We start from the raw sequence: 23,822 nt of genomic DNA on the forward strand, positions 1-23,822 counted from the left end.
ACATGGGGATTTCTTTTCTCTTATAACTCCATAGAACTGAATAGCATTCTAAGAATCTAAATATCACTTGGGTCTTTTGAAATGCTTTATTACTATTTTTTGAGTATGCATCTATAAAATAATAGGGAGTAAAAAGGTATGTATTGAGGTCATATCATGTGTCAAGGCCTCATCATAAATTATTTCATTTAATTTAAAAAATCTGAGATCTAATATCTTTAGATACAGCTTATCCAGAATTGTTCTTTATGGTCCAAATTAGTCTTTTAATAAGTCATTATTTTTTGTAAATTGTATTTTTATGCTTTGTCTACTATAATAGTAAAAAAAAGAGGCTGATGTAGAAATTAATAATGAAATAAATCACCATCAGCCATTATCCTAGATAATGTCCTTAGATAACTATTTTAATATTTTGGTATATATATTCTATGTATAAAATACTTACAAAATTAACACCATGTTATATGTATGATTTTCTATCTTTCTTATAATTAGCATTATGTCACCAGCATTATTTTATGCAAAATGGTATTATTCTGTATGACATCAATCTATATGTCTGTCCTAACTCTTGATCAAGAATTAGTATCCAGTTGAAACTTGAAATACACCTTGTCCTTTATCTTCAGAACATGGAGCTGAGAAGGAAGATCCAAAATATATCTCTTCAAGTTAATTCTAATTTATATAGATGGATCTATTGTCAAACAAATCTATCTTCTTGAATGGGGTACACAGAGAGTACAAATCTTAGTATGTAACCATATTTAGAAACTAGAGAAGAGAATGGATAGTAATACCAATGGATCAGTGGCAGATCTTAATTTTTGTCTTCTAACCAACTATGTGAATATTGGTAATTTAAGAAAACGCTGAATCTAAACATCAGATATCTAAAATTCATTGACATCTGAGATTTTATTTTAGATGATTATGATTATGATGATTTTGAAAGCATGTAAGTGATACACATTTATTATAAGAAAATGAAAACATGAAAGTTTTGAAATAATTTGGGGGTTGAAAGGATTAAATTAATCTCCTGCCTTCTGTGCAATTATCCAAAAGCCTTTTTTAATACATTTTTTATTTGCTTCTAATAAGATGCTCATATTCTTTGATACTCACTAGAGTTTTCATTCCTTCTAGAATTGGAAAATTAAAAAGTAAAATTGGGGTGCCTGGGTGGCTCAGTTGGTTAAGTGACTGCCTTCGGCTCAGGTCATGATCCTGGAGTCCCAGGATCGAGTCCCGCATTGGGCTCCCTGCTCAGGAGGGAGTCTGCTTCTCCCTCTCCCGCTCCCCCCTTTTGTGCTCTTTCTCTCTCTCACTCTCTCTCTCAAATAAATAAATAAAATCTTTAAAAAAAATAAAACAATAAAAAGTAAAATTGGAAAATTAAAAAAAAAATCAGTATACAAAAAATAAATGCTAGCAAATAATTCTTATCTACTTACTACTACACTAGACCAAGTAGGTGGTTACCTTATTATCATTGGTCCCTAGCATTAAGTCAAATTGAAGGGCCCACAATTTGCACTCCTGCCATTCCTAAAAATATATCTTCAGCAACCATGTGGCTCTCAGAGGCAAGTCCCTCACTACCAGTCTGTATTACTTCTACTTGGTCCCAGTTTGTCCACTGTCATGTCTCCAGAATGCAGATTCTTGGTTCTCTATCCTGGGCTATAACCTCTGCTTTGCCTCCTTTGGATTTGCTGTCATCCTGACTCTCCCTAGAGATTTGTGTATCTGACTGGGAGTTTTCTATTAGCCAAATGTCATGTCTTTCCTTGTCTCAGTGGAGGCTTCTCTGAGAATAGTCAGTCCTTCAGATCCCATCCTTGCAGCAGCTACCACATACTCTTCATGAAAGATTTGAGGGAAATATTATGAATCCCCCATGTAGATCAATATTTATTGATTGCATTTATAATGATTATATTTATAATATAAAACATATTGATTATATAATCAATGAAAATATTTCTTTTTTCTATTTATTTTGGTTAGCCGTTGGTGAGGTTCATTATTTTCTTTCTACACTTACACTTAAAGTCCTCTGACATTACATAGCAGCAACACTTTGCCTTGCACAGATCATAATGTCATGACTTCCCAAGTATAATCCTCCCAAGGCACAATTTGCCAGAAGAAATGTATCTACTAATCTCCTTCCTGATTAATTATAACTTTCAGTTCAGCTCCTGATGTCCTTAAGGAACTTTGATTCTGTTCTATGGAACTCTCCTCTTATGGCTTATGATGAATATCCTTATTCTTCTTCAAAGTGGCCTTTTAAAGTCTCATTATATGACCTCCATGACAAGGTGACATGGTGCAGAAGGGATGTTACTCTGGATCTGCATGAATGCACAGCAGAGCCTGACAGACTGGCTCTTCCTCAACATCCTCCCCTACTCAGTCCAGCCCAGGGGAGGCACAAAGGTGACATCAGATATCATCTTGCCTGGACACATTTGTGATGATGAAAATAGCCAATAACATTTTTGGACACTTGAGAATAAGTTTCCAGAAGGTGCCTCATCTCTGAGATTAGAGATTTCTCTCTCTTGAAGATACCATGGTCCTTGGGAGCATAACATCTCTGTCCTTGAAGTATTTCAACCATCTGCCAGTTTTGCTACAGACCCTACCAAAAGATGTTGAGAGGACCCTTTCTATGCAATGCTTCCCACCTTGGGGGCTTGGGAATTGAGAGTGGATGTTAATATGCTGCAAAAAAAGTGGTCATTAAAAATGTCCCAAGACATATATAGCTTTTTTAGTCATGATTGTTAAACTCAGTATTTTGGCCCTTTCCAACTTGAGTAATTATATTTTGCCAAGCCCAAGCTCTTTAAACTTTTGTTTTGTTTTGTTTTTAAATTGAGGATGTATCCTTCCTCTTAAAACTTACTCAAGAGTTTATTCATTTTAGCAAGACAGGTGGGACATGGTATCCCAAGTAATCCCCACCTGTGATTGGTGAAGCAGCCAACATTCTGAGAAGAGAGTCCTTTCTTGAGCACGATAGTGGGGCTTTGAAGGAGGAGTTATTCTACAAAATTCATTTAGGTACATTTGTCAGTCATTACATGATGTTGGTAATGCCAACAAGAATCAAAGTTTTGAGAATAAAATGAGGACATCTTTAACATGAAGAAAAATCATATTACTTCATATAGTAGATGAATACCAGAATGCCCAATTCTGTAATATAGCTGCATGGTAGAAACGTAAACCATAGCTTCCTCCCAAATGCTTGTCACAGATTACATTTCACAAGTTAAGTGGAATTTGTCCATTTGTGTGTGTCCGTCACAGTGTCAATAGGGTCTCATTTACATAAAGCCTTAAGAGGCCTTGTCATAATATACTTTTTTACTGGTACTAACATTTGTTTTGGGAGATTGAATGACCTATAGATTGGCTAGATTACCTGTATAACAATCTTCCTTTTTCTTTTTCTTCCACTATCAGTTCCTTCTTCAAATTGATAAACTTCATAATAATAATGATAACAACACTTTTAATACCATTGGTTTGGCAGTTATTGTATTCTAGCACTGACCCAGAAATATTAAATATATTACCTCATTTGATCCACACAGAAAACCTTTTTCAATAATCACTGTTGTTCTGATTCTATAATGAGAGAAACAAGCTTCAGAGGGTAAGTAAATTGCTCAAGGTTCCCCAATTCCTAGGTGTTAGATCAAGATTTCAGAGTATATCTGTTTAACTCTAAAACCTGTGCTTGTAACTGCCATGATTCTTGCTTCTCTTCCAGAGCTAAGGGTGTGGTTAGATAAGAGCATGATAAAGCCTAACAGACAAAGAAGAAGAAGAAGAAGAAGAAGAAAAAGAAGGAGAAGAAGAAGAAGAAGAAAGAAGAAGAAGAAGAAGAAGAAGAAGAAGAAGAAGAAGAAGAAGAAGAAGAAGAAGAAGAAAGAAGAAGAAGAAGAAGGAGAAGAAGAAGAAGAAGGAGAAGAAGAAGAAGAAGGAAGAAGGAGAGAAGAAGAAGAAGAAATAAAAGGTAAAAAGCATTGTCTGTCCATGCTGGACTGGGAAGTTTAGATAGAATGCTTTCTTGGAGCTACCATATTGCCTTTTGGATTTCTCAAGGTTTAAAAATGCAAACTCTGATGTGTTTATTTTCATATTTATAAAACACCAAGGCTCTATGTGACTGTTTTTATAAACTCCCAACACTTTTATTTATTTTATTTATTTTATTTTATTTTATTTTTTGACAGAGAGAGTCACAGCGAGAGAGGGAACACAAGCAGGGGGAGTGGGAGAGGGAGAAGCAGGCCTCCCGTGGAGCAGGGAGCCCAATGCGGGACTCGATCCCAGGACCCTGGGACCATGACCTGAGCCAAAGACAGACACTTAATGACTGAGCCACCCAGGAGCCCCCTCCCAACACTTTTAAATTAGACATTTGTTTTATGATAATCCTTTGGGACTAATAATCATGGTCAAGATGCTTAGATGTAACCCCTATCTAGCTTGAAAGAAAGAGGGTGGAAGTTCATGCAGAAGTCACCTTAAGAGAGGCATTTAATCCAGCTCCCCATTCTTAGGGCAGAGAATTATAGGGCAGCTACCACTCAGCACACCTTCTATACTATTTGCCTTTGCAATAATTAATAAAATGGGTATTTATTTATGCAATAAGAAGAGTTCTTTAATTCATTATTTCATATGATGGTAGGATCTGACACAGAAGATAACCAGTGAAACAAACTCAGATTTTTATGTTTCCAAGGGGGACAAATACCCACTTTTAAAATTTTGAGTAAGCATGCCATATAAACCTATGAGTATTAAAATGACCATAATGACTAAAATAACTATGCAGGCAGATCACAAAAACACCAATAAAGAACAGTGTCAAAATGACTAGGAGGAAACATGGCCCCCTGACCAGGAGCCTTTCTGTTAGACCAAGCCTGGTTTCTCAGAAAGACGTGATGCATTTCAGAGTGAGCTTCTCAATGTCACCAGTGATATCTTTGACAATAACACTTAGCTAAGAGCAGGTCTGCCTTACATGCCTACTGTGTATCAAGTTCTGTGTTAATGACACATACCAACTTTATTTTACTGATAACCATTAAAATTTGTAACTATTCTCCTCATTAACAGATGAGAAACATGAGTTTTCTAAGAGATTAAATGAACTTCCCGAGGTCACACAGTATAGTCAGCAACCTTTTGGTCAAGTCATCTTATCTCTATCTAACTAAAAAGTTGTATGAACAAACTGATGTTATTTTATTTAGCACTGTGAAAAAGCAACATTTGCAAAGTATTGCATATGTCTTAGGAATTACGCTAGCAACTCCACAGGCATATAATCTTATTTAATCTTTGTAACCTACTGGTGAAGTAAATATCACTCTTGTAGCTTTGTGGAAACAGAAAATAAAGGTAGAAAGATGAAACTGCCCCAAAACACCACCCCAGTTGTAAGTGTCAACACAATATTTGAACCAAGGCTTACTTCTCTGCAAAGCCTGGCTTTAATTTCTTGAGGGAAGTCATTTTACAAATGGTCTTTATTGTCTTCACAAAATGTCCTTTATTGTTGTCAGTGGTTAATGTTCCATGAAACATACCAATAATCCACAATGGCAGAATTTCTCCAACAATAAGATGCAATTACTTTCCTACTAAATTATTGCCTTTAGAAGATATTCCAAAGAAGGAAGCTCAGAGGAGATTGGGCTCACTCACTTCTGCAAATTCAAAGTAAGAATGAAATTTAATTGTTCATTAAGTCAAGAAGGATTCCAGGTAGAATAATTTCCTAATATCTCACTTCAATATATTGGGTTTCAAGCCTATCTCAACTCTTTGAGGATTGTCAGCTTACTGCTCGGGTAAAGGAAATGAGATGATTCCCCCCCTAATCTCCAACTTTATTTAAGTAGTGCTCATTCGGCAAAACTCTGCCAATCTCCGAAGGCTGAGCCAGAACATACAGCATGGTTAGAATTATGGAAATGAAAGATCCATGCTAATGTAAATTCTTTCAGATCTGGAAAAGCAGAGCAGGAAGATATCACCACACTATTTATTTACTGAGCAGTGTTTCTGTGGTCAGACACTGTACTCTATGTTGGAAAACAAATAGTGTTAAGGCACAGTCTTATCCTAAAGCCCTTTACATGCTCATCCCATGCAAGAAGTGAGGAACATGTATGTACCTGGGGATCTCCCAAGGTTCTGCCTCAAGTAACAGGGTGTCTTCACAAAGTGCAGTCACAGCCCTGATCCTCAAGGAACATGTTTAATTTCTCAGTGGGAAAATAGATCATTAAATATATGGGGTGGGGGGAAACAAGGGCCTCTAAATGCAGTCTATTATTCTGTGAAATTCATTCCCACGGATGCCTCCTGGACATTTCTGCTTTTAAAATGTGACTGCAAAGGGTAGTAGGAAGAACTTGGTTCCAGGGCATGGGTTTGAAATCCAGCTCTGATACTTACAAGTTGTACAATCATAAACTAATTAAACTCTCTGAACCATGAGGTTCTCATTTAAGTAATGTATAGCTACCACTTATTTCACAAGATTATTGTGACAGTATAAAGGAGTAAAGTGTGCAATGTCTATGCAGAGTCCAGATTCACTAGTTGGCAGCTTCTTTATATTAAAAACAAAACAAACAACAAACAAACAAAAAACCTTCTAAGTTAGTGAGAGGGTAATCTGTGGAACATATCAGCTCATTTCCAAATATGAGATCCTGTGATTAAGGGAAACACAGGCTTCTCTGAAGATTTACATTTGTTGGTGTCACATCTAGATACGCTCAGTAAAAGCTATTTTCCCCAGTTTTTTGTTTGAGTAAAAATAAATGTCCTTTATATATTTATCCATTGATCTTAATTGTTTAAAACACAAACAACTAATTCTTTATTTCATCAGGAAGCTATTGAAATATCTGAAAACAGCTTCAGATTGAATCACTTATATGGCCCATCTTACCTCATACATATATAGGTAGGGTAAGTAAACTTCTTATCTTTCTGGATTCTTGAATGAAATTTTATACTCTTAAATAAAAGTCACTGATATTATGTTCATGATGTTCATATACTAAAGATAAAATATTTTTCCACATTGAGACAGAAAGCAAAATGTAAATAATTTTGAGAGAAGAAAAATTGTTTGCATTCACACTAAGGAGGGAATGAATGCTATCAGATCCTTCTGTCCTAAGGAAAGTTTCTGGTAAAGGAAAGAGAGTGGATGCATCTTGGTAGTGGGAGAAAGCAGGATGCAGGTGAGCCAGAGCTGAGGATGGGATGGGAGGCAGATGGAATAAAGAGATTCTTAAGGGAAATTTAGCTAACTGGAAAGTTTCATCAAAGGCTAATTCTGCTCATAAGGAGCTTAAAAATGGGTATCTCATCGCATTTAAGAAACAGGAAACAGACATTGAAACAAGTTCAATACTGAAAAATACTTGAAAATAATGAAAAAAAAAAAAAAAAAAACTTTAGGGGTCATCTGTCCAGTAAGCTTCAAGTTTAGCTGATAATCTAATAAATGATCTCAAATAAAAGTCTGGGTGTAGGATCTACATTTGGTACAGCAATTGTCCCTATTTTATTATTCTCCCATCCTCAATCTTTTAGCTTGTCACCTTTTAGTTATAATTATGCTATGCTCCAGGCAACATCTTCTTACACCAATACCAATTTGAGGCAAGAAGAAAAATGGCACTAGATTTTCTCTTCACAAGACTTCAGATTTGTTTTTTTTTTTTTTTTTTTTCCTGAGAGGAAAATATTTCCCAGAACTTTCTCCCACCATGCCCCCCAATCCAAAGATTTTACCTTATGTTTTATTGCCCAGAACTGACTTACATGCTGTTTCCTAAGTCAATTACTATCCAAATGCAATGGAATTGTCATGGTGGCAATAGATGTGTAATGTTTCTCGGTTTAGGATAAGTATCCGCCTTCCCTAAGATAGAAGGTGCCACTATCTTAGGCAAAGCCAGTCCGATTTGGTTGAGACAAAGGCAGAGAATTGGCTCATTGGTAAACAATGAATGACCTCACCATACCCAGATAACACACAGCACATAGTAGCAGGCACTGCACCATGATCATCTCCACCAAACTTATGTATAGTTGAACTATTTGGATTTTGTTCTGTGCTTGGGAGCTATCAGAGCAGATGAGGTGACTACTGAGTACTGTGCCATGGATGATGGCTGCATCATCCGTGGCACAGTCAATTTCTATAATATTGATCTTCTCAAGGATAAGATTTGTTGTTTCTCACTCATTTCGTGTTGACTTCCTAGTGAATATCAATATTCATACACTTTTCCCATAATCCTCTATCTCTCCTCAGCCCAAACTAATAGACTTTGGGTTATACACTGTGGAATTTAGATACAGGTGAATATCAAAAGGTGAATAAACTTTCTTATTTAATTTAATAAATAGAATTACAGGCTCTGTTCAATTATGTAAATTTAACAATGGCTTTGTTTTACAAACACAAAGTCATATTGGTCATAAGAAGAAATAAGAAAATATAAAGGATTTCTTAATAAATATGCAGTTAATTATGCTTGTCTTTATAACATTCTCAAAAAAAAGCATACATAATATTCTTCTCCCTCTTTGTTGTCCTTTATCAAGTGCGTATTTAAATTCATCATGAAAAAGGGGGGGAGAAAGTTCATAGTGTTTTTGTGATCAAACACCTTTTCTAATTAATCTTGGCATCTCAATGTAATGACATTGAATATTATTAAATTAACTTTTTATGCCCTATTAGGGGTTTCTTTATAAAAAATATGTCATTTGTGGAAGTATTTTTTTTTAGATCAAAAGATACAACTCATCTTCAAAAGTCTTTGAATTAAGGAATACTTTTAAATTATGTATTTTATCATATTTATCTGTCCCTTATATTTATATCTGTTAATTCAGATGATAAACATTAATATATTTGACATGCAATAAAAATATAGTTTATATAAGAACATTTCTACAGCAACAACCCGAATGCTCTTTTACTTTTTTTTCTTAAAATGAATAGTTGCAATTGAAAAATGGCCTTCATCAAACATATTCAATTCAATAATGCCTAATCATGTTTAGAAGAGGTTCAATAATGTCAAGTACATAAAAACTTGGATGTAACTTTGGGGCTTCTATAAACTTTTGTTTTTATTACCTCCTTTGAGAAGCAAAGCGAGTGTTAAAATTTCTTCACTGTTCTCATTAAGAACTCTCATTAAGAACTTGGGTGCAAAAAAGGGTAGAATATCAATTGCTCCCTAAGATGAAGCAAGAGGAAGAAGGTAGATTGGAAGGACATAAGCCAAATCTTCTGAAATCTGTTCAGAAGAGCCATAATTATACAGATAAGTTTTTTTTTTTTTTTTTCTGGATTTCTGTTTCCAGGGGCAACAAGTGTTTGCCTCAGGAAAAGTTAGGTATTCACAGAAGACTGCTTCAGGGATGGCCAAAGTCACTTTCCTTATGCTCTTTTCTATAATATTGACCTTCTCAAGGATAAGATTTGTTGTTTCTCACTCATTTCGTGTTATTAGCACTCACCATAGTGCCTGGCACAAAGTGGATCTGAGTAAAATTTGATTCACTTAATGGAATTGACTTATTTAATTAGGTCCAAGGAGGATCTTTGAATGTCTGACAATTTACTTCCCCTGACCAGATGATAAGTTCTTTTTGGCTTATAACCCTTCAATCAAACACACTGAAATAACCATTGCCAAGTGTTCTTAGTACCTGTTCTCTGGTAACCCATAAAGTCTGTGGAAGTGATCATTTTCAATTATCCAGGGCTCTTCTTCCATTTTTAATTCCCAATGAGTAAAGTTGAAGGCAGTTAAAGACCAAAAGAAGAAAAACCCAAGGATGTCACTGATCAAGCTTTAGATTAATAAAACTTGTTTGTATTCATTAAGGCCCTTAATCAGATAATGTTTCTTGGACAGTCACCCAACCCGGCTCAGAAAATGAGGCATATTTGCAGAGGAAATTGAGCTAGGCTTTGAAGTCTAAGCCAGATTTTATCTTTTTTTGGTGCCCTGACTCTGGATAAATCACTTAAGTCTAAGGACCTTATCCTTTCCATCTTTCAGACAAGGGTAATGATAATTGATACAGAGGGTTATTATGAGAAACATATAAATAAAATAATGGATATGGAAACAATATCCTGTAGTGGGCAGATTTATAAATACCCCACCCCACCAATATACCCAGTCTCCTGGTATTCACAGACATGTAAAACCCCTTGTGTTGAATAACTTGCTTCCAGCTAATAGAATATGGAAAGAGTAATAGAATGATTATTTTGTGATTATGTTAAACAAGACTATATCTACCTCACCAACTGACTTTCGTTCTCTTGCTAACTTTGAAAAAGTAGACTGTCCTGTTGGATAGTGCCGCATGGGGAAAGCAATAAAGGTGGCTTCCAGCCAACAGCCAGCAGGCAACTGAGGTCCGCAGTCCAACATCCTGCAAGAAATTGAATCTTGCCAACAACTTCATGAATGAACTTAAAAGAAATCCTTTGCTCATGGAGCCTGGTGCTGAGACCACAGCCCTTTCTGTTTCCTTGATTGTGTAACCTTGAAGTAGAGGACCCAGCTAAGCCATGACCAGACAAATGATCTCAAAAACAACTGTGAGAAGATGAGTGTGTGCTGTTTTAAGCCATTAAGTTTTTGATATGTTAAGCAGTAATAGGTAATTAATAAAAATAAAAATTAAATACATATACACCTGTGTATGTATGTATGCATACATGTACAAATATGTGCATATACACATCTTCATATATATGTACATACATGTGTGCATGAAACACCATAATTATATATGTACCTATATATGTACCATATAACATAAAAATATGTTTATATAAATATACTGTTCCTTAACTGTATTACTTTTCTTTAACCATAATAATAGGAACAGCATCAGATAATATGTCTCCTACTAGCTCAAAAACTTTGCAGTAAACTTTCAACAAATGAGGAGTGTCACTAGAAAATTGCTGGCTGGTCAAGGGCCACTATGTATCACAGAGAAGCTGTCTGGCCTTTTGCCTTGCAGGTGTAGGAACTTGATTCATAAGTGTCTTAAAATGGAGTGATTTGAAGGCTGTCTCATGCAAAAGAAGCACATAGGATATAAATCTAAATGTAAAATAAATGGATAAGTTGTAATGAAAACTGGCAGGTTCTGTGAACTAGAAAGCTTGGGGCAGGATCTAGATCCTTCTCTCCCTGAAGGCCCATGGCACACCTGTCAGCCTGCTGTTTCTATCTCTTCATGTGTTGCTGTAAGGCTTGGAAGGAATGGAGCTTTAGTCAAAAGACCAACATTCCTGGAAACTTCTGGATAGGAAGTGCTGATACATGTCTCTCTGGTTCTTTCAGAAATCTCAATGGCTGAACAGACTTTATGACTGGCACAACCTTTACTAAGATGATTATGATCTTGCTCACCCAGTAGTATGTTCACGCAGGGAGTATTTTTTCTCTGAGGTGACTTTTGTCCATCTCCATGCTTATTAATTGTGTGCTAATTGCATGGCTTAGTTCTCATTGTCTGTGCTTCCATGTGTGTCTAGATAATGTGATGGGTACTCTCCCACATGGCCTATGTCATAGACTCTCTAACATAGTGATGCAAGAGAAGCATGCTTTCCCAATATTTATTGCTTTGTGGATTTACATAAGAGCAGCCAGGAAGTGCCTATCACAGTGAGCAAAGGTTGGGCTTCCAGTATCTATCACAGCTTCATCTTCTTTCGTCTCTCCTTGAAAAAGTTACATAATTTGTCAAAGCTTCAGTTATTCCCTTATGCAAGTGACATATAATAATACCCACTTTATAGTTTTAACTTGATGGCTCAAGAAGTAAAAACAAACAAAAACAAAACAAAACAAAAACAAAGGAGAGAGCATCGATTAAAACTTCCATACATTTGGCTAAGGCCCATATAGATGTATTGATTTGGGTCATTAAAACTATAAGATAGGAATAATTATTATTCTAATTTTATTGATAAGCCTCAGCTAAGTCAAACAATGTGCCCTAAGTTATAGAATTTGTAAGTAGTGGAGCTCAGACTGGAGCCCATGTTGTCTTCTCTTAGGAAGTATATTTATTCATACTTAGCCCAAGCAATTGCAGCTGGTATTTCTTTTTTTTTTTTTAAGATTTTATTTATTTATTTGAGAGAGAGAGAGAGAGCATGAGGGGGGGGAGGATCAGAGGGAGAAGCAGACTCCCTGCTGAGCAGGGAGCCCGACCTGGGACTCGATCCCGGGACTCCAGGATCATGACCTGAGCCGAAGGCAGTCGCTTAACCAACTGAGCCACCCAGGCGCCCGCAGCTGGTATTTCTGATTCTGCCACTGACCCTCTGTAGTCTACTTCATCCATGACAGAGAATTTAAATAAAATAAATCCAAATTAAATCATAAAATAAAATGTTAATTTTTAAATAATTTAATAAAATAGTAAATAAGTAATGTTTTAGTAATTAAATCCTAAAACAAATTACATATAGAAATTAATAAATTAATTAACATATATTTATTTAGAGAACCCAGAATAGTTCCCAGCACATAATAGTATGCAATATATGTTTATTAACAAGTATTTCATTCTTATAAGTACCACGCGCTAACCGATTGCGCCACTGGAGCCGTAACAAGTATTTCATTCTTAACTAAGATTGTTAAGATCCATCATTGGACATGCATCATTTAGTTTCAACCTTTATTCTTAGTCACATATATGATACTAAGCTTTGTGCTTCTGACTTCTTTTGTTCTGGAAAAGTTCAACGGCTTAGCCTGATGTGGATGAGAACATTTCACTCATCCCTGCCTTGTTCTCCAACTTTTCTTTCTTTCCTTCCTTCCCTCCTTCCTTCCTACCTCCCTTTCTCTTTTCCTCCCTTCCATTCTTCTATCCTTCCTTTTCACTGAAAGAATGCTTATTGTGTGCCTGTTATGTGAAAGATTCTAGTTATGGAAGATGCAGACCATGGTGAAGATTGAGGTGCAGATACTATAACAAATCAGCATGAAGCCATGAAGTTTAATGTCAGATTCATGTGACATGTCCATCTCAAGTCAAGAGGGTGGACACTGCTCTATGCTGTCTTCACTCAGGGCCCTGGATGATGGATACTCATCTCTGTGTTTCCATGACAGCTGAGGCAAGAGAAAGGGAACATGGTAGCTACGCATTATTAAAGTGCCACTTTAATAGTGGCATGTATCACTTCCATGCATCTCTTCTGAGCCATGGAGTCCCATGGCTATACCCAATTTGAAGGAAAAGTGTAATTTTCTCTTTTCCCAGGCAGCAAACCTGGTAAACAACATAGAAACCTTGAGGGAAAACTCGAACTATATGTCTCTGATCTCATTTCTAGGAAGTTCACGAAGGTGTGCAGATAGACGTTAATGCTTCACTGTTTTGTTCCTAATTAACTACTTTGTTCTCTTTCCATTTCTCTTCATTCAGCCATCCAATCATTTATTGAATGTAGAGCATATGGTAGGCACTGGAGATAAAACAAACAATAACATTTAAAAAAAAGAAACTAAAAAACACACTGTTATGTCATTTATGTTTTAAAAAAATTAGTAAAATATTTAATATGTCAGAGGGTGATTATGGCTTTATACTACGGAGAAAAAAAAAACGGGAAGTTTGGGAGGTTGCATAGAGAATCATGATGCATAAGAAGAAATGTAATTGGGATCAGTGTTGCTGAAATTGAAATTTCAGTATGGAATTCATAGGTAAAGCTTTGTTTTACATCTAAATATGTCCAGAAGCAACTTAAAACACTGCTTATAAGAAGCATTTGATGACTTGTGGAAGTCAGTGATTATAAATTATATGCCCCCACCTCAAAAAAAAAAAAATGCATCCAAAAAAAAAATTAAATAGGACACCAAACTAAACTAAACAAAAACAAAGAAAAAAAATTTCAAAAATAAAAGAAAGAAATTTGAATTCAAGAATGCAGTGGGATAAGTTATAAGGAAGATTAATTGTAGATTTTCTTTAAAAATTCAGAGCCATGCTTTCTATCTTTTGGATAAAAGGCAATAATTTCTCAATTCTAATTAATTTTTTAAAGATTTTATTTATTTATTTTAGAAAGAGAGAGAGAGAGCACATGAGTAGGGGGAGGAGCAGAGGGAGAGGGACAAGCAGATTCTGTGCAGAGCCCAATATGGGGCTCGATCTCACAGCCCTGAGATCATAACCTGAGCCAAAACCAAGATTTGGAAGCTTAACCCACTGAGCCACCGAGACACCTCAATAATTTCTCAATTCTAATATACTAAACACACATGTATATGCAAAATATACTTAAAAAGAATATAAATAAAGAAAATATATTTTATTTATTTATTTTTTTAAAGATTTTATTTATTTGACAGAGAGAGACACAGCGAGAGAGGGAACACAAGCAGGGGGAGTGGGAGAGGGAGAAGCAGGCTCCTGGCTGAGCAGGGAGCCCCGACGCGGGGCTTGATCCCAGGACCCTGGGATCATGACCTGAGCTGAAGGCAGATGCTTAATGACTGAGCCACCCAGGCGCCCCGAGAAAATATATTTTAAAAACCGTTTTTGTTGCTAGTATGAATTTATATTTTTTGTCATGTACAACTATATTCACTTAGCATACAAAAAATCACTTAGCATACCTCTTTCTTTCACTTAACATTAAAGTTTTTTGATGGCATGCTGTTGTCTTTATGTAAATCTTTACCAGTGGTTTATAATATACCTTGGAGTGGGCATGCCATCATTTTGCTTAGTTGCTATATTTTTGTAAGATATTTCATTTATTTCCCAATATTTCAATGTATACCTTATTAAAATAATTATGTCTATTAAATATTTAGCAGGGTGAAATAGGACTGTTGGAGAAAATAAACTCATAGATTAATAAGATCATACTTGGGGCACTTGGGTGACTCAATCGGTTGAGCTTTTGACTCTTGATTTCGGCTCAGGTCATGATCTCTAGGTCATGAGATTGAGTCCTGCCTAGGGCTCTGCGCTGGGGCATGGAGTCTGCTTAAACTTCTCTCTCCCTCTCCCTCTGCCCTTCCCTGTTCACACTCTCTTTCTCTAAAAAATTGATAATGATAATAATAGTAATAATAATAAAATAAAATTAAGGTCAACCTTTAAAAGTAAATCATGAGGTTCATAAAAAGCTGAAATTGGGTAGCTTTACTTTGACTCCCAATTGTGAAGGATGAGCCTGTTTACCTCCAAGCCCCTCGGGAGTAATCAGAAAGTCTTTACAGGGTTTAATATATTATAGATATTTCACCTTCATTCTTTACTGGCCAAACCTTTGACATACCACATCAAGTTACACTTCAGCATGGGACCACCAAAGCAGATCTGTGACACATTTTCCGTTCAAGTGCAGTGATAGGACATGTTAATTCATGAAACAGACATTGATGCATGTTTGGCATTTTATTTTGGAAGACGGAATTCTTTCATACATAAGTATGGAAGTATTAGGTTATTGCATGGTTTTGGCCAGGGCTCTGTAATTTGTCTATCCATTTTTTTTTTTTTTTTTAATTCCAATAGAGTTAGCATACAGTGCTACATAAATTACAGGCATATAGTATGGTGACTCAACAGTTCTACTCAGTGCTCATCACAAGTGTATTCCTTAATCCCCATCACTTATTTCACCCACACCCCCACCTACCATCTTTCTGGCAACCACCAGTTTGTTCTCTATAGTAAAAAATCTGTTTTTTGGTTTGTCTCTTTTTTTTTTCTTTTGTTCTTTGTTATGTTCCTTAAATTCCACATATGAGTGAAATCATGTGGTATTTGTCTTTTTCTGACTGATTTATTTCAGTTACCCTCTAGCTCCATCCATTTGTTACCAATGGGAAGGTCTCATTCTTCTTTATGGCTGAATAATATTCTATTATTCATATATATATTCATTCCATTATTCATATCTATATTCATTCCATTATTCATATATATATATATATATTCTCATATATATTTGTGCAAATATATGAATAATGGAATGAATCTTTATTCATTCATCTGTTTATCCATCTTTTTTTTTTTAAGATTTTGTCTATTTATTTGAGAGAGACAGAGAGACCACGAGTGGGGGTAGGGGCAGAGGGAGAGAGAGACAAGAAGACTCCCGATTGAGCATGGCGCCTGACTTAGGGTTGGATCCCAGGACCCCAGGACCTCAGGACCCCAGGACTCTGACCTCATGAGTTGAGCTGAAGTCAGATGCTTAACTCATTGAGCCACCTAGGTGCTCCCATCTGTCTATCCATCTTTTAAAGCCAGCTCTTGAAACTTACCTGTGGAATTGAAAAAACCACCTTAAAATGAAGAGATTTTCTACTCCTTTGATCTCAGTGGTGTGATTTTCTCTACATACCTCTTAATTTATTTATCATTTAAATAAATATTTTCCCTGACTTTATAAAATTAACCCATTATTTTAATGTTAATGGTGATTCTTTTTTCTTTTCTTTTTGATAATGGATAAGGAAAAAAACCCATGATGAAATTACATCCAGAAAGATTCGTTGTACTCATCTCTTTGACACAACAGTGGTAGGCACAATCTAGGAGAGAACAAAAGAAACAGACATGTGTCTTAGAAAATTAGTTTATATTAGGTGTGCAAATATGCTACAGATAATACCTAGTGCACAAAAGTACTTATTTTGGTTTTGTGACATTTGGGCAATGGGTCCTCAAGTTGCAACTACTTTGAAGTTCTCCTCTTAACTCTTCCAACCTTTCTGTAGTGACAGGAAACCTCGCCAGCCTAATTAAGCTTATTTGGGAAGAAGAAGGGCATGACCATCAACTGACCATATACAGTGATCTCTGCATGGTAGTAGGGTTGTAAAACACATGATTTAACAATTTTTCTCTCAACCATCAGATGGAATTGTGTCTGTATTTCAGGTGCAGATGAAGAGATTGAAACACCAAGATATTTAAATAAATCCTGTTCAAGGCAGGTAAAAGTAATTATATAAACATGGATTTCAGTATAGTTGGAAAGACAAACACTGATATCTAATTGTGCAACACTGTCAGAACAAGGTAATTCTGTGCTTTCCTACCAAATTCCAACAATTACTCATTACTTCTAATATTATTGTGGTGACCTAGGTATGAATCATATAAATAACCATTAAACTAGTCAACCAATGGAAGTCGGGAACAAAACTCCATCACATGCTAGGGCCTATGAGTATTACTAAAGTAACTAATAATTCTTGATAAGGAACTAGAATACTCCTTTGCCTACAAGATGTTACTGAGACAACAAAGAAAAGAGATATGGTTATAGGAATTATCAATATTTTTAATAAATTAATTCATTAATAAAAACAATTACTTGGATGACAGAAAAAGATGTAATTAGGACATGGTTCTGCCATTGGTCTGTCAAGTCATTTTAGACCAGCTTGTTTATGACTTTGGGCCTCAAATTCCTTATTTATAAAATTCTGCCTTTGGTGCAGGTTAGAATTCCTCCAATCAGCAAAACACTATTTTGACTCATACAGTGGACAAAGTATAGCATATGACTTTGTATCTTCCATCAAGAGGATATCTGTAAAAAAGAATAAAGTAGGAAGTAAGAGGATGGAAATAGAATCATCGGCCCCTACTATGTACAAGGCAGTGTGCTGGGTGCTTTACATAGATCACCAAAATTGATCTCACCAAAACTCTATTAAATCAGGATTGCTATCTACATTTAATTGAGAAAAAATGCTAGAAAATATGGTTGGGTCAGAATTTTAACAACTATGTTACAAAGCAGAATAAAATAGCTGCATAATAGAGGTACACAGGGAATTTTGAGGTGACGAAGAATGAATAACTCCTTTTCAGAAATCTTTTTTTTTTTTTTTTTAATGTTAGTGAATCTAGGAAAGTTTAGGTTGGAAACACCAGAACTTCTCAAAGTACCTTACTTGAGGTTGGAAATGAAATAACTAAGAATATATAATGGTAATAAGGATTAGGAAATTGATTCCCATTCTAAATATCTTTGTTCATTTCGCTCCAAACTTGGAATGCTTCCATGGAACTAAAAATATCACTCTGAGCGGTCATGGTTCATTCTACCTAGTAAAACTTCTTTGAATTTATCTTACTGAGAGTCAATTAAGGATTGAATGTTAGTTCTCAAGCTTTCCTACATGTCTGTTTTGTCCCTACCTTTTTTCTAAGCTAATGAGGTCTTCGCTTTCACTTTGACCTTATCATGTTCATACTGCACTTCATTTTTTGCCAGGTAAGAAATATCACTCTGCTGGTACCAGTCATCTTACTACTTTGGAAAAAATCTCCATTTTTCCTGGGTTCATGTGTATTAAACTGTATACCAATTTCTCACATATGGAGATATAACTGATATTCTTAAAAGGAAAATTATGTGATATGATCAGGAAAATATTAAAGACATTGCTTGAAGCTGAAAAATACATTACTGTCCAATAATTTTCACCAAATACATTATTATAAAATATAGACAATTCTATAGCCCATGGTTAAAATGCCCTTCAGATTGGAGAGATAAGCAACACGTACAGTAGGAAAAACCTTAAAGGCTAGGCAAAGGGGCTTCACCTTTGTGTGAAAGCACTGGAGAGTCAGGAAGTCATTTTTTATTATTATTATGTTATATTAATCACCATACATTACATCATTAGTTTTCGATGTAGTGTTCCATGATTCATTGTTTGCATATAACACCCAGTGCTCCATGCAGAATAGCAGTGGCTCACTGGAGTCAAAGAATCCATTGATTCATTAACTCCTTCTGGTTTCTATCATCTAGCTGCTTCTCCTAATTGGGGATTTCTTTTCCATTATGTATAGTACTGGAGGAAGCTACTGCCCATGTCATGCAATAGAAGAAATGCATGCAGAGAGATCCCTTTTGACTTGACCAAATGGACCCACCAAACAGGGGTTGTGATTGTCAATATAATAACATAAAGATATCGTGGTCTTTGGGATTCACAGCCATTGTATTACTAATATTGATGGCTGTTGGTTAGTACAATAGCAATAATGACATACTGACTAGAATACTGACATACTAGCTACTAGAAATGCAGCCAGAACTGCCCTCCCCCCAAAAAAAAACACATCAGGAATGAATTCCCAAAGGATGTGTGGATGGCTACTTGTCAGGTGCAGCTGTGTCAGCCCAAGACCTCAGGAGTGGTGATCAGGCACAGAGACAGAGTTAGCTAATATAACCCTGGATCGGTTCCTCTTGCTGTTAATGGAACAGAGAAGATGACTATGTACAGTAAATATGCAGAAAGTTTTTCATCTTATCTTTGGTACCCTAATTCAGAGGTGGTTAGGAGTTCAAGTAGCTGATCTAACATGTCTAGAGTACAGTACCTCTGGCTTCTTCAGGAGTCTGTCTGGCATAGTGGAATTTTGCCTGAGTATCCACAGTCTGTAAGGACTCAGGAACAGAAGGTGGCTGCTGAGAAATAGTCTTTGCAGAGCCTGATGGGAATCCTACCAGATTTTATAGTAGAAATCCTTGGAGTGGATAAATGTTGGCTGAGCTGGAATCTAGTTCTGGAGTCTCTACCCTAACCCCTCGTCAACAGGCATTTGATTTACTGCCTTGGAATATCATCCTGGAATTCTTGGATACCAGTATCTCTATTGAGGGATCTACCATGACCACATCTGTCTCATGTATCCCAGGTCACTCTGAGAGGATGGGTGTCTCCCCTTAGCCATAGGTGGGAAAATGTTGGAATAGGTGAGTTACTTTGCCACCGACAGACCAGTCAAGAAGCCTGTGCCCTCTAGAACTGGGTTGTAGCTCAGAAGACCTGGGGTCTCAATGGGATACTTTTCCACCAGTTCTATCCCATTTGTAGCAAGAGACAGGGGAATATATGTGCCAATGTCATGGATATCAATTTCCATACCTCTAAAAAAAAGTATATATAACACTGCCTACTTCTCATGTTGCAGAATAACTTTCATTCACACCTATTATCCTATCCATCTTTTTTCAGTCTCCTCCACTTATTCTGTTATGTATTTAATACTTATACTCAATTATTTGTGGTCAAGCTAGCCAGATTCATGCAATTAAGAACTCTGGGAAATTGAAGATTTTGAGCAGGAGACTGACAAAATTTGCATTAAGAAGTTTTGTGCTTAGGGATGAACTTGAATAGACCGAGACTGAGTCAAGTTTAGGACACCAGCACATAGTCAGTGGTAGTTAGGAAAGAGGGAAAGATTAATTTTTTGTGTGTTTATATAATGATGATATAAACTCTATTGGATTTTGAACTAGGAAATATTCTTTTTTTAGTGTATTTCTTTCTTTTTAATTTAATTTTATTATGCTATGTTAATCACCATACATTACATCATTAGTTTTTGATGTAGTGTTCCATGATTCATTGTTTACATATAATACCCAGTGCTCCATTCAATATGTGCCCTCTTTAATACCCATCACTGGGCTAAACCATCCCCCCAGCCCCCTCCCATCTCCATAGTCTCTCATGGTTCTTCTCCCCCTTCCAATCCTCCCCTTCATTTTTCCCTTTCTACTATCCTTTTTTTTTTTTTTAGTTTGAATCGTATTTTTTTATTATTATGTTATGTTAATGTATTATTTGTTTCAGAGATACAGGTCTGTGATTCATCAGTCTTACACAATTCACAGCGCTTGCCATGGCACATACCCTCCCCAATGTTCATCACTCAGCCATCCCATGCCTCCCACTCCCCACCACTCCAGCAAACCTCAGTTTGTTTCCTGAGATTAAGGATTCCTCTGAACTAGGAAATATTCTTAATGGTCTGTCATCAATCATATCTATTCAGAGGTGAGGCACATGGTACAATATGGTGCACATTCAGGCACTTGCTTAAAAATTTTTGACATGCTTATTTGTTCACTAGTTTAATGAAGAACCCTCACATTATTGCTATACAGTTTGTGAAGCCATGGCCTAAAATATATGATAAAAGAGTAAGGATGTCTCTATAATTTTAGGGACTTAGGTTTAGGTTTCCTTTTAAAAGGGAGTTGTGTGGCTGGGGGCAGAGCAAGATGGCGGAGGAGTAAGAGACCTGGATTTCGTCTCCTCTCAAAAATTCAGCTGGCTAGGGATCAAACCATTCTGAACACCTAAGAAAGGAATAGCAACAACTCTCTGAACAGAAAAGCGACCACTTTCTGGAAGGTAGGATGTGCGGAGAAGTGAATCCGAGGTGATATTTGGGAGGATAGAGGGCGGGGGAGGCGCCTCCGTTGGCCGCTTCTGGCAAGTGATAGAACCACGGAGCACAAAATCGGAACTTTTAAAAGTCTGCTCTGCTGAGGGACGTCACTCTGGTGGCTAAGCGGGGGGTGGAACGCTCCGGAACAGTGTGGTCTCAGGACCCTCAGGGTCACAGAAAGACCGGGGGCGCCTGAGTGTGGCAGAGCTCCCAGGTAACGGAGCAGGGAAGCCAGATGCAGAGGCGGAGCCCAGGCACGGGCTCTCAGCTCGGGGTTGCCATAAACCATGATCTGCGGCACAGTCTGGCCACTGCTCCTCCAGCAGGGACCCAACAAGTGGCAGATCCAGGGAGACTCACCTTCCTCCCCCAGGAGGAGCCACGTGGGAGTGCACCGCAGGGATCTGCTGGGTTGGGAGGCTCCACGCAGGGTTGGGTGCCAGAGATAGAAACGCACGGTTGCAGGCTGGGTGAGCACGGAGTGCAGCCGGAAACCGGGGAGACGGGAGTGACTGACATCTTTTCTCTGGGGTCTCACTGAGAAGCGGGGCCCCGAGTTCTCAGCTCCTCCGGAGCGGAGATTGGGAGGCCACGATTTTCACTCTCCGCCTCCAAAGCTGTAGGGAAAGCTCGCAGGGAACAAAAGCTCCGGAGAGCAAACCCGAGCAGATTACTTAGCCTGGAGGGGACAAGGGCGGGGCAAATCCACCTCCAGCAAAGACATTTGGAAACCACGGCAACAGGCCCCTCCCCAGAAGATCAGCGAGAACAGCTAGCCAAGACCAAGTTTACCAATCAATGAGAACGGCAGAACTCCAGCGCTAGGGGAGTACTGCACATAGAATTCATGGCTTTTTTTACCATGATCCTTTAGTCTTTCAAAGTTAATTTTTTTTAACTGTTTTTTTTTTTTTTAATTTTTCTTTTTCTCTTTTTCAACCAACATCTTATCAATCCCTTTTTTGAAAAAAAAAAATTATTTTTCATTTTTAGAGTCATATTCTATCCCTTCATACTAGTTACCAGTATTTTTGGCATATATATATATAAATTGTTCTCTCTTTAAAATTTTGAGAGAGTTTCTTTTAACAGATTAAAATATACCCTAAATATCTAGTATATGGTTTTTTCTACTACCCTGCCTGATCACATTCTCTCCCTTTTTTTTTTCCTTTTTTCATTTTTTAAATCCTCTTCTTTCTTTTTTCAAACAACTTCTTATCAATTCCTTTTATAAAATTTTTTATAATTTCCATCTTTACAGTCATATTCCATCCCTTCATCATATCAACCCTTATTTTTGTACATATATAAGTTTTTCTTTCTTCAGAATTTTGGGAGGCACTTTCTTCTAACAGACCAAAATACACCCAAATCTAGTGTGTGGCACTGATCTATATACCAGCCTGATCATATTTGATCACATTCTGTTTTTTTTTTTTTTTGTTCTTGTTGTTTTGTTTGTTTTGTATGTTTTTATCTTTATCTTTTTCTTTTTTCTCTCTTTCCCTTTCTTATCCCACTGCTTCAGGTCTTTTCTGATTTGTTTAGAGTATATTTTCTGGGGACGTGGTTACTCTGCTATCATTTGTTCTCTCATTAATCTATTCTCCTCTGCACAAAATGACAAGACGGAAAAAATCACCTCAAGAGGTAGTACCGACTGCCAGGGTCCTACTCAATACGGACATTAGTACGATGTCAGATCTAGAGTTCAGAATCATCACTTTAAAGATATTAGCTGGGCTTGAAAAAAATATGGAAGTTATTAGAGAAACCCTTTCTGGAGAAGTAAAAGAGCTAAAATCTAACCAAGTAGAAATCAAAAAGGCTATTAATGAGGTGCAATCAAAAATGGGGGTGCTAACTGCTAGTATAAATGAGGCAAAAGAGAGAATCAGTAATATAGAAGACCAAATGATGGAAAATAAAAAAGCTGAGAAAAAGAGAGATAAACAACTACTGGATCACGAGGGCAGAATTCGAGAGATAAGCAATACCATAAGACGAAACAACATTAGAATAATTGGCATCCCAGAAGAAGAAGAAAGAGAGAGAGGGGCAGAAGGTATAATGGAGCAAATTATAGAGGAGAACTTCCCTAATTTGGGGAAGGAAACAGGCATCAAAATCCAGGAAGCACAGAGAACCCCCCTCAAAATCAATAAAAATAGGTCAACACCCCGACATCTAATAGTAAAACTTACGAGTCTCATAGACGAAGAGAAAATCCTGAGAGCAGCTCGGGAGAAGAGATATGTAACCTACAATGGTAAAAACATTAGATTGGCAACAGACCTATCGACAGAGACCTGGCAGGCCAGAAAGGACTGGCAGGATATATTCAGAGCACTGAATGAGAAAAATAGGCAGCCAAGAATACTCTATCCAGCTAGGCTGTCATTGAAAATTGAAGGAGAGATAAAAAGCTTCCA

The 23,822-nt window shown here is 36.8% G+C and overlaps 1 pseudogene; it reads left to right on the top strand.

Moving 5' to 3' along the window:
- The window catches only part of LOC123839164 (sorting nexin-19-like), a 103,694-nt pseudogene extending 83,820 nt beyond the window's left edge, over positions 1–19,874 (top strand).
- The last annotated feature ends 3,948 nt before the right edge of the window (positions 19,875–23,822 follow it).

The sequence above is a fragment of the Mirounga angustirostris genome, unplaced genomic scaffold (assembly GCF_029215605.1).
Source record: "Mirounga angustirostris isolate CCGP_5_RB_7025 unplaced genomic scaffold, mMirAng1.0.hap1 SCAF_3, whole genome shotgun sequence".
Classification (NCBI taxonomy): domain Eukaryota; kingdom Metazoa; phylum Chordata; class Mammalia; order Carnivora; family Phocidae; genus Mirounga; species Mirounga angustirostris.